This window comes from Acanthochromis polyacanthus, chromosome 12 (genome assembly GCF_021347895.1).
Source record: "Acanthochromis polyacanthus isolate Apoly-LR-REF ecotype Palm Island chromosome 12, KAUST_Apoly_ChrSc, whole genome shotgun sequence".
NCBI classification, from domain to species: Eukaryota; Metazoa; Chordata; class Actinopteri; family Pomacentridae; genus Acanthochromis; species Acanthochromis polyacanthus.
The window spans coordinates 38,274,755-38,287,622 of NC_067124.1; the positions used below are offsets into that span (position 1 = coordinate 38,274,755).

Consider the following 12,868-nt stretch of genomic DNA (forward strand, 5'->3'; position numbering starts at 1 on the left):
ATACTGAGGAACAAGATTTGAAGTCATGGAACAAAGACGCAACAGTTCAGGATCTTATAGATAAATTATACGGCAGTTATTTGATAAAGGGTGGATGTTTAGGCTGTTCATTTCAAATCTGTCATAGATTTAAGATATTGGGGTGATGTTGAAAACTAAAAAATCATGGCTGTTGTCGTTGAAGATAAAAAGTGTTAACATCTTTAGAGGGTGATAAAAACTCAAAACTGTCCAAAATAAAATGACTGATGCTTAACTAAAAAAAAAAAAAAAAAAAAAAAGAGAATTCCTTGGATTTGACAGGGTGTGAATAATTTCGGCCTTAAATGTAAATCCCATAAATGCTTTAGATCACAGCCTGCAATATACAGAGGAATTACTCCAAGTTATGGTGTAATCTTTAGTACTGTGTACTAATACTGTGGAGCAAGATGTGAAATTATGGAATAAGGACCCAGCAATTACAAATGAGTTATACTAGTATAGTAGCTAAACTATACTAGCAGTTATCTGAAAAGATGTGGATTTTTAGGCCTGTTTATTTAACATCTGTTTGTTTTAAGATATTAAGGGGTGATGCTGAAAACAAAAGCTAAGGCTGTTGTCATGCAGCTAATTCTTCATGCTAGCAGTCAGGCTTCATGACAGATTTGTTAATAATTACTTTCACACAGCGTGTTTACTGTTAAAATATTCAAATACAGAATGTTAATCTTATAAATGCTTTAGATTACAGCCTGAAACCTACAGAGGAATTACTTATTCATGGTGCCATCTTTAATATCGCTACATATATGCAGGAAGACGATGTGAATTTATGGAATAAGAGGGCAACAATTCAAGATAAATTATAATATAGTTCCCGAACAAAGTGTGGATGCAGACTGTAGGCGTTTCCCTTTGACATGTGTCTAGAAATTTGGATCAGTGTGAACTAATACCTTTTTCTTTGTCAGGTGTTTTCTGCTCTAAAAAGATCTTTTCTTATTGTACAAAGAGTTTTTTTCAAAAGAATATCCACTTGTGAATGATATTAGCTTCAATCCTGGTTTAATTGAACTGTCAGAGAGGTATTCAATGACAACGTGTTATTTTTTTGAGGTTGTGGTTCTGGTCTGCATTAAATTAAAATGTCAAAAATGTAAAGAGCACATCTGAAAAACTGCTCAGCCTCACTGCACTCTGACTGTGTTCACGGATCATCTACTGTCTGCTACATACGACAGTAATACACCAAATATCACAACAGAACTTCATACGTTGTGGGCTGTAATCTAAAGCGTTACATACGTCTGCTAAATTTGCACGCCTTGACATGATTTGGATGTCAACGTAGGGCTGGAGTTTGAGGTAAGAACCTGCTTTGAATCTGAGTTTTGAGCTTCATCATCTTAAAAACAGTTTAAAAAATATGATCCACTTGACTTTTAAAACATGGAGATGATTTTACAGCCATCATGCCGGAAAACACTGCAGCAACCTCACGACCTGGACCAAAAAATAGTAATCAGCTGTCTCCCAGTATGTTATAGTCACTTTAAACTGATTCCCAGTAAGTTTCAAACTCTTTTTAACCCTTAAAAAGCCGGGACAGAGTATACTCGGTTCACGGTTACTCGTACAAGCAGCCAAAACCGAACATTCTCGGCTCAACACGTGTGACTTGTTTATGATTGCTAATTACATAAAATATGCACATACTCGTATGTTTGGTGAGATATAAACATTGGCCCCAAATTTGCTTATTTCAAACGATAAAGCCGTATGAGCCGTTATAACGAAGCCGCAATTATGAAGCTCTTATCTGTGCTACGTACCGGCCGAAATTCAATATGGCGAACGTCTACAACAACGCGACCTCGCAAGACTTGATCGATATTTTTATGGATTAGGTGGTTTCAGTATATGTTTTAGTATATGTACTTCTCCAGAAATACGGCTGTACATGTATATATATGTATATATAAAATAACATGGCCTTGTAAGGGTTAATGGTTCCCAGAAAGTCTCTGCTTCCTTAAACTGGTTCCTAGTATATTTCAGTCTCTTTAAACAGGCTCCCAGTATTTTTTAAACTCTTTTTAGTGATTCCCAGTAAGTTTCAACCTCTTTTTAACGGTTCTCAGTATGTTTTTAATGTCTTAACTGGTTTCCAGTGTGTTTTAGCCTCTTTACATTTGACATGCTCCAAAAACTACAACAAATAGTTTTTGAGTGTTCTGATTTTTTCACTGATTTCCAACAAACATTTTGGGAAATGCTGTACAGTATAAACAAAGATAATTATTAATATTCAGTCTACAGTTCAGAATTAACTAGCATTTAGAAAGTGCTCTATCAAAGTTTATGATTATTAATAATATTCAGTCTTAAAGTCAGTTCAGAGTTAACTTTGCTTGGATCAAACTCGGTTGCTGTGGTTTTAATCTCAGTCCCGTTACCAAACAGCTCTTTCAGCAGCGTCCATATCTGCAGGCCGTCTGAACACCAATCTGTCAAACTCTGTTTATCAGCTGATTAATCACTGCAGGGTGAGTGAAAGATGATAAACGATCCCCCTTTATTTTATTTTCTCTCCCCCTCCGGGAATAAATGTCCAAACTGCGGCAAAGACGGCGACTCCATTAACAAAAAGTGAAAGACTCGACGTGAGCGCTCCGTGAGAAACCAAACAGCAGCATATGGCCGCTTCTGAGGCCTCCGTGTCGAGACCATCTGGTCGGTTTGGGTCAAAGATCTGCTCTGGTTGGTCCCCTGCACGGCTCACCTTATGGCAGGTACATGAGAAATCTGTTACGGCAAGGAGTTCCCACATCCCAGCATGCCGAGCAGCCTGTGAAACGCTGTGGATGTGTATAAATCAATCAGCACAAATAGAGATACTTTAAAGACGTCACGGAGCCTTCTGATGAAAATAACTCCAGTTTGAGCGCATTTTTTAATAAGCAAAGACTTGAATGTTTAAATACTGGAATTATTAACTAAAAAAAACACATTTATGCTGGAAAAAAGGATCTTTCCTGTTTGGTTTTCAGACCAATTGAGACTTCCAGACACATGTTCTTGACCTTCTAACCTAAGAAGACTTCAACTCCTTCCACCCTAGAGGCACAGACTTGTACAACCTTGTATCTCTTAGAAAAACCCAACCGGGACCATGTTTTAAAGGTTGCCAACTGTGGCACAAACACCGAGCAGCCCGTCTGCTGCCGCGGTGACTAAAATAGATGAAGCATTTGTGCTGCATTTCTGCTGCATGGAATCTGGTGGAGGTCCAGTTCCTAACGGTGTCGCTGACTTGTTGTGATTCACTGGTGATGTGGCTCTCAAGATCAAACTCAAGGTCTCGCCTCGGAATTAAACGCATTTTTACTAAATCTTGTCTGAGGTTTTTTATTTAAAGATACATCTGTTATGCAGTTAAGGACATTTTTCTGCACTTTGGTGCATTAGCATTCAGGTTTTGGTGCTTTTTTGGCCATAATATCCAGATTTTTTAACACTTTGGTGCACTAATAATCAGTTTTTTGAGAATTAAATGTGTGAATATACACATTTCTTGCATTTTTTTGCATTAAGACCCAGGTTCTTGACATATTTTGCATTACTGTCCATGTTTATTTACACTTTTGTGTGTAAATATTCAGATTTTTGAGAAGTTTATGCTTCAGTATATAGTTTTTGAGATTTCTGTGCATTATTATTCATGTTTTGGCAACTTTTGTGATTTATTATTTAGGGTATTAAACATTGTTATGCATTAAAGGCCATTTATCTGCACTTTGATGCAGTAGTATTTAGGTTTTGGTGCTTTTGTGCTTTAATATCCAGGTATTTGCAACGTTTGAGCATCAATAATCATGTTTTTGAGGTTTTTATGCATTAATATCCTTTTCTTTTTGCACTTTGGTGCATTGATGTCTTTGTTTTTGAAACTTGTGTCTTAATAGTGTCACTGACTTGTTATTTACTGATGGTGTGGTGCTCCAGATCAAACACATTTTCACTTAATCTTGTCTGAGATTTTTTTCATTTAAAGACAGGTCAAGATGATGTCAAGATGTCTTAACTGATTTACAATCTAGACCAGAGATGTAGTGCAGATATCTGTAATGCAATTACTCTCTGTAAAAAGAAACATCCTTGCTCTTCTAGGACAAATGCCAACTCTTACCATTTTTTTTTCTCATTGCAGATTTCTACAATTTTGAATATTCATTCTGAATAGTTCTAATTCCAGCTTCAGATATTTATAGTCAAATCCTCACTAATTATAATTCAACATATCTCTATCTTTAGCTAGCTTAAATCAAACCTGAACCAGTCAGAATAAAGTAGTAGAACACTAAATGTGCAGCCCGATCTCCTCAAGTAGCTCTTTCCAAAGTTGACCGGCTGAAAATTACTCTCTAATATACAGTATAGAAACTGAAAGAGGCATTTCTTCTTTGCTTTTTGTTGGAGTCCTTCAAGCGTCAAACTGTCCTGGTGACAAGGACACTTATTTGATTTAAAAACTCTCCAAATCTGAGCTGAAGGTTGCTCATTCTGTCCACACAGCTGTTACCGCGGGAACACGGGGATGTTTATGGCCAAGGTAACAAAATTAGAAAAAAAAAAGAAACAAAAATAACCTTCGGGCTCAAGGGCTTAATGACCTGCGCATGCAATTAGCAGCCGAGGTGCTTTTCTCGGAGATCTGGAAACGCAAACAAACAGATCGATTACCATGGCAACAGCCTCCATCATACATGTGCAGCTGTGACACGTGGCCTCACCTGCTCTGACCCCCACCTCCTCCACCCTCATGATGACAAAAGGAAGAGACAGGACCCACAACATGCATCCATGCACACAAAACAGAAAATCACAGAGCCGAGGTTTAACCCTCCTGGTGGCTTTGTTTCTCAGGAACCCCAACAATGTTCAACCTCGGGGTCACGCTTAATTATCTAAAAGTGTCTGAAACCAAAGAATCCCAGAAACATTGTTTAAATCTCATTGTTAACTCCATTAGTAACCATTTCTATCAATATCTAGTGCTCTGGTGTTCTTTACCTCACACAGATCAAGATATCATCTGTGCAATTTCAACAATATCATGCCTCAGTTTATCATTTCTAATAGATTTACATGAAATGTTTTTTATTGAGATTTTTTTTCCTTTCTATTCATGCTCATAAATCTGACACCTATTCTGTTCAAGGTGAATATGTGAATTTTCATTTTTATATGTTGATTATGTCTATTAAATCTAACAGAAGATGTTTAATTTCTGACAAAATACTTGCAACAATTCTTTTTCAGATTTTTTTTTTAACTTTAAAATAGGTCAATTTGACCCGCAACATAAGCGGACGTTTGAAAAAGCAAGATAAAGCAGGTTAAGAAATAAAGCTACAAGCAGCATTGGTTGGGTCCTCACATCCTTGCTGGTCAATGAATCCCAACATGTCCACCAGGTGGCGCTGCAACAGAGTGTATTTCGGCCTATTGTCTTGTTGATGGCCTTTTCTGGAGCATTTTGAGAACTTTTTATCACCCATGTCTGGTGTACATCCTGGCCAAATTTTAACTCTGTAGGGGTTAACCTGTTACATTTTATAGCTTTGCAGAAAAATTGGTCCAAAATATGACACATAACACAAAATGTCTGACTTCCTGTTGTGTTTTAGGTATGGTTGTCAATTACATTATCGTGAGTTTTGACGAATTACTTATGTCTACCAAATTTCATAGCTTTTCATAGACTTTTCCAGGTGGCGCTATGGAGCTATTTTGGCTCACACCTATGCAGTTCACCAAAAATATCATATTTTTCACCGGTCCTGATGTGTGTGCAAAGTTTCACGTGTTTTACAGTATTTTTAGGCCTTGAAAACTGCGATTCAAAAGACAGACGAAGAATGAAAATAATAAACCCAAGGGTTTCAAGAGGGTCTTCACACCGTTCGGTGCTCGAGCCATAAAATGTGTAAACCCATTCCCGCCGTGTCAGATTCATTTCTGTCACCGACACAAGGCGCTAATGACGATCCATCTGGCTCAAATTAAGAGGCTGCAGAAAGAAGACTTATTTTTATGGCGTGGAGTGGAAGCGAGCTTTACTAGAAATCTTCCGGGGGTTCGATTGCTCCCATGTGGCCAGTGGTGTAAACATTGGAAGGCGCTGCAGCACCTCCTCCTTGGACTCAGCCCAGAGTGCATTCTGAATATTCAGGGAGGGCAAAGCTCTGAATATGCCACTGGGACTTCTGAATTAACCGGCCTGGAAGAAGAGTACACGTCTGCAGTGTAACGTCACAGAAACATCCATAAGCGACGGAGCTCAGAAACAGACGGTAAATGAACCTTTACCGTATACGAAAGAATGGCTCAATAGCACCACCTGGAAAATTGCAAACAGGCCTACAACCAGGATGTGCCACCTACAGCTATGAAATCTAGTTGGCATAAGAGCTCGTCAAGACGCACAAAAATGTGATTGACAACCATATCTAAAGCACAACAGGAAGTCAGCCATTTTGAATTACGTGTCATATTTTGGACCAATTTTGCACAGTTTTAAAAAGCCATAAATTCAAACAGGGTAACCCCAACAGAGGCTGAAACTTGGCCAGTATGTACTCCAGGTATGGGTGATTAAAAACTGCCAAATATTCCACATAAGTCTGAGGGCGTGGAAATGGCGGTTGGCAGAATTTTGACAATTCACCATGAAACAGGAAGTGCAGTCAAACTAGCTTGTACATGCTCAAATCTGCCTCAAACTTTACATGTGATCAGAGTCTGGCACTGATTGAATTCTGTAGACCAAAATACACACATAGAGAGGACGCCACCTGGTGGATGGGCCACCATGAAACAGGAAGTGCTGTCTAACTAGCCTGTACATAATCCAATTTGCCTCAGGTTTTACATGTGTGAGCATAGCTCGGTCCTGATAACATACCTAGGCTCATATACATTCACACTGACAGCGCCACCTGGTGGATAGTTTTGATAGGTCGCCATCAAAAAGGCCATAGTCCCAGAGCTACCTGGTGAACATGCAAGGATACAAGAACATGACCTACGCTGCTTGCAGCTTTAATTGTAGTTCAAAACTATATCACCGTACAGTGACTGCATGATTTCTAAGTTGAACGTTGGAGCATTTTCTCTCATCAATAATCAAAAACAAATACTTTAGAAGGCCGCGGAATAAAAACTACAAATTGGCCATAAAATGAGCTTTCAATACTGGACTTATGTCTCCATCTCCACATGCAAAATTATACAGGAAGGCTGCATCAGTAAAATCAATTGTAAGCTCTTTAGTATCATTTATTTATATTGCCAATCATCTATTATGTTATCGACTGCTTACATGTGTATTATTTATAGAGAAGCAAAATTGCTGACGTGTTTCCAGTTCAGGCTGACCACTGTATATACTTTAGTAACGAGACGTGTCCGTTATACAAGAACGGTCAAGAATAGAGAATTTAAGGGTTTCTTAAGTAGGAAGTTTTGGTTTTAAAGATGCTCTTTGGTGAACTTATGGAATCTGAGCTCGGCTGAAGGTCCTTATGATCTAATTTCTAGGAAGCTCTTTTGTCTCAGGAATGTAGGACTGTGAGAAATGATTCTATAAGTTTAAACTATTAACAATAAGCCAAACGGAAAACAGTTTTGGTTCACTCATGCTCATAAATAAGCTGCTCTTGATTTTTTTCATCATGTTAAAAGCAGCAGTTTCTCAGTTTTGGACATATGGACTGTGTCCATGTATGCATCATGGCTCCACATGGGAAATTAACTGAACAGAGGAAGTGAAAAAAAAAAATCGGATTTGAGACTTCACAAAGATGTTAAATAATCCAGGAAGCATCAACCATAGAGTCGGCAGTAATCAGGAGGTACAGAAAGAGTCATAGTAACCACTAATCAGAGCTCTTAAAATGACTGCACAGACAGGGAACTACTTCACACTCCAGCTGTGTGAAAAACAGACGGCAGCTGCTTCAGACTTCATACAGGGGGTTATCAATGGAAAACCAGAGTTAGTGTGAAGCTCAGACAGCATGAAGAACCACTTCACAACATCAACCTCTATGGACGGAGGACAAGAAAAAAAATCCAGTTGCTGTTCAGACCAAAATGTGCAAATGAAAGTTTGCTGAAGAACATGAAAAAGAAGCCTGATGGGTGTTGGTAGAACATTCTTTGGTCAGATGAAGATGAATTTGCTGGGCTCAGATGGAGTTTCAGATGTTTGGTGTGAACCTGACCAGGACTACCACAGCGGATGCATGGTCCTGACAGTGAAGCACAGAGGTGGAAGTAATGATGATATGGGGCTGAATGAAACCAAAAGATGTGGGGAAATGGCATTTATAGATGAATTTTTGTGGATAAACCAAAATATTGGCTGACCAGAAGCTGAAAAGAAGAGGAATATTCCAGCAGGAGAACCATCCAAAGAACTAAATCACAGAAGGAAACTACGACCTTGACGAGTATTTGACCTGACTTGAATCCAACAGAACATCCTTGGGGTATTTGAAAGGTAGAGCAACACAACCCATCAAGCAAAGAGGAAATGGAAAATACCCAATTTGGCATCATCCATGCAGAATAGGATTGAGTCTGTCATCTAACATAAAGGTGGACATATGAAGTAGTAAAAAAAAAATTGGAATAATGACTTTTATTCCCTTAGTTTCCAACTATGGGGCGTGCTGTGTTTTTCCTACAATTAATCGAAACTGTTTGTTTTTAATTTGACATCAAAGCAAATACCCTACTGTTTAAATCAGAAGTAATCTGATTACTGAGTCATCATTCAACATTTAAGCAACGTTGCATAGCGCTGCACTCACTTCTGTATACTGTAAATGTAGACAGACGTATGAGGTGTATTTTCGACAATGTTTTCCTTTATTTTCTTCAGTTTTTACACAAGCAGAATATCTAGCTGCTCAGCTCAGGAGAAATGGAATTACTGTAAGGCGACGCGAAGCTGAATCATCTGACATTTAAGCCAAGCTGCTCACGTCTCTTCTATACTGTAAGTGACAACATGTGTGCCATCAAATATGAAGGAGACACCACTGCAGAGAGCTCGTAATGCTTTCTTTTTCAGACCTGAGTTCAGTCTGTGAATGTTCTGGGTGATTTTCTGACCAGATGGAATTTCCTGCAGCGCTCTGAATTAAACCAATACCTCTCCTTTAACAGCTGAATTTATTTACAATTACAGACGGTCCTCGACTTGTGTCGGAAGTCTATTTTTGCCGTACGTTCGGAACTCCGGCAAGAATTTAAACAAAATCCTTATTTGCATCACGATATCAATCGGTTCTTCGGAAAAGTCATGAATAGCAACGACTTTCATGCATGTATGAGTCATTTTAGAAAAGATAACAGAATATGTTGCACTGTTTTTGCAACTCAGCATTCAATTATATCTAATTTCACTTCTCTCTGAAGCACTGCCATCAGAAGAGTCTGACTTACGCTTGGGAGTCATAATGAAGCGCAAAAAGTTAGTGATGTAACACAATCCAAGGTCATGTACAACCGTTGAATGTAAACAAAGCCGTCTTATAGTGGCGCTCACAACCTAGTTCCACGTAATCAGTTGTGACGTAATGACGAAACAACGAAGAATGAATCACTCTGTCCTCGTGTCATTTCTGACCTTCCCTGAAAATTTCATTGAAATCTGTTGTTTCGTTTTTGAGTATCGTTTACTAACAGACAGACACAAACCAACGCCAATCATCCACACAACTCCGCCACGTTTCTTGGCGGCGTAATAATTTATGTCCCACTCCGACTGGTCCTACAAGAAACCAGTGCTTGCAAAAGGTTCCTAGGTACGTACTGAATATGCACTAACAGGCATTGGGGGAATGGATCCATAACTCGGCTGCAGAATTAATGAAAGCGGTACGATTCTCGACGATCAGCATTAAGAGGTTAAGATGCACATCCAACACTTTAGACAGATAGTCCTGACATCAAACATGAGCTCTTCACACCTCGCACACACACCGGACTCTTATTAATTACCATCTGCGCTAATCCTATCAAAGGCGGAGGCTTTACTCGACTGCACGGAAACGAACCCAACGCCCTGAACTCTGACCGATGCTTTTAAATCTCTGCGTGAGACTCCAACCTGACATCTGAGACCTGAAAGACGCGCTCAGATGATGCAAAGTGAACAACATTTTAAAGTGAGCATCAAGAAGAAGCTCCACGGTGAAGAAATGAGGGAAAGTTACTGCTGGACGACCACACCCGGCATTACGCAACGACTGTGGTTCGGATCAGCTGAGAGCTCCCCTCTTTGGCATTTAATTGACATTCTTGTTAATCCTTCAAAGGGAATGAGGCAGCGTCTGCCTGACGTGGAGAGCCGCTGTGTGTGCTTCTTTTTTCCCCTCCTCTTGTCTATTTGCACATACGATACAGGAGTCGATGGTTGCATTATTCATCGGCAGGCTTCGGCTGATTGTATTCTCTTGTTTCGACGATATGGCAGATAATGGCCTCGGCCGTGTAAATCAATGTGCACACAGCGGCTTCAATCGTTGCTCTCTCAGCGATAGAGGGCAAGAGACAATTAGCCTACAGATGCAGAAAGCGCGGACCCCTTTGAAGGAAATGTCAGCGAGCAGCACGTCGCATTGTGCTAAACGAATCGACGCCTCCCCGACTTGATGAGCAGCTTTGTTAAGATTCTGATTTACCGGTTTGACGCTGACATTTGGCTTAAAGTTTTTAGGGAATGATCTTTTATTCTTTGGATAAAAATGCAATCAGCATCAGAGGGGCTGCACAAAATGTCGTCGGAGCATCAAGGTTGTGACGTGAAGCTTAGAAAATAAGCTTAAACATCCATTTTTTTTATGCTTGATATGAAAAGACAACTTCCTCCTCTGTTCACCGTTTCTGAACCATGCTGCATTTATTTTATTCATCCAGTCGCTTTGATTTTCCTCTCATGGTCATTTTTGACAAGTTTTGAGTAATTCCAAATATTGTTTTAATCATTCTGGGCAAGTTTATGCCCTACTAGACATCTTTTTAACCGTTTTTCAGTCATTTCTGACCATTTTTGTAATCCACCAGGTTTGATTAGTGGAAACACTGCCTGCAGTTCAACCTGAAAACACTCTGAATTGTTATTGCATGACTGTGGGTTGCAGTCGAGTCCCTCATAGTTTCCTAGTTGCAGAAAGAATTGCAGAATTTTTTGTTTTTCATTAAATATTGTTACTGCCGACAGTTGATTTTTGGAGAATTTTTAAACATTAAGAAATCTATATTAAAGTGACAAAAACCTGCACTAAATTACACAACAGGTCTGAGCAAGAAACATTAAAAAAAGAAAGAAAATCAGTCGTATGTAAACATTTCAGCGACAGAAAAAACTGAAACGGCTCCTCTGTTGTCTTGCTTTTGTTTCCACCACCTGAGGCAACACGACTAATTAGTTTGACTGTTTAAATGAGCAGCACAAATCTCTGCACAGCCTGATCTCAATGCCATCAAGAAAAAAATAAAAAATGAACGTATTTAGCCATCTTTAAAAGCTTTTTCAAAATGCAGCTTTTGCTTTCACTGCACTCCTCTACAAATTCTCATTCATTCTTGGAAGACTAAATCTTTCCAAACAGAGTTTTGAAGTCACTTTTTGTGAATTTTTTCATTTCTAATTTTTCACACCACACAAGAGAACTATTACTTTGACCGCATAAATCACAAATTGTTTGTTTTTGAAGCTTCTTGTGCTTTTAAACACGGTCATTTTGGTGATTTTTACAGATAACATCCGGTTTAAAATTTATCGAAATGGCAAAATCAACTTTGAGACTGAAAATCTGATGATTTTTTTTTGTTTTTACAACTTCCTGCTTTGTTAAATGTCACTGTGGTGATTTTACAGATAACATCCAAGTTCAAATGCTTTCAAACCGTAAAATCATCTTGAAAACTGAAAATTGACCAATTTTTTTGGTTTGTTTTTGAAGCTTCTTGCGCTTTTAAACGTTGTCATTTTGGTGATTTTTATAGATAAAATTCAAATGCATCCAAATGGTAAATGTTGATTCTTTTTGTTTTTACGTCTTCTTGTGCTGGTGAATGTAATTATTTTGGTATTTTTTAGAGATAAAATTAGGTTCAAATGCATCCAAATGGTAAAATCATCTTAAAAATTTGATAATTCTTCTTTTCTTGTGCTGGTGAATGTTGTAATTTTGGACAACATCCAGTTTCAAATGCATCCAAATGGTTAAAATTATTAGGGTTGGCCCAAATAGTGGTTTCTGGCCTCCGAACATTGGGGGGGGGGGGGGGGGGGGGGGGGGGGCATTTGTCTGGTCTTCCACACCAGAGGAGACCCGCCTGAGTATCTGGTCTCCTGGATGCAAATTTTGCACACTGCCTTCGTTTTGTCTTCAGTTAAACTGAAGAATTCCCAAACAGAGGAGGTCTTCGGCATCTTGTCTTGTGTTTATGCAACGAAGTGAAGCGTGACGTCAGAGTCGGCAGCAACCCGGCCATTCAGGTGGAGGAAAGAAACATGAATGGAGGAGCCGAAGTGGGCCGAAGGCGAAGGGAAGAGACGAGCTCCGAATATTTTCGTCTGGGGGGAGGAAGGGGTGATCACATAGACATATGTGTATATGTTTATGTGATCACATGACGGGATGAGCCGATGTGGGCGAAGGCGGAGGGAAGACAGTAACGCCGAATATTTGTTCCGCCCGGTAACATCAGACCGGCGTGGGGGCGGGGGAGGGGGCGAATATTCGGATACCAAGATTAATATCCGGATACCGCCGTCGCGAACGAATATTCAGATATTCGG

The 12,868-nt window shown here is 39.3% G+C and overlaps 1 protein-coding gene across 5 annotated transcripts in view; it reads right to left on the bottom strand.

The window, feature by feature from the left end:
* The window catches only part of kcnn3 (potassium intermediate/small conductance calcium-activated channel, subfamily N, member 3), a 103,893-nt gene that overhangs the window by 19,052 nt on the left and 71,973 nt on the right, over positions 1-12,868 (bottom strand). The window lies entirely within an intron of this gene.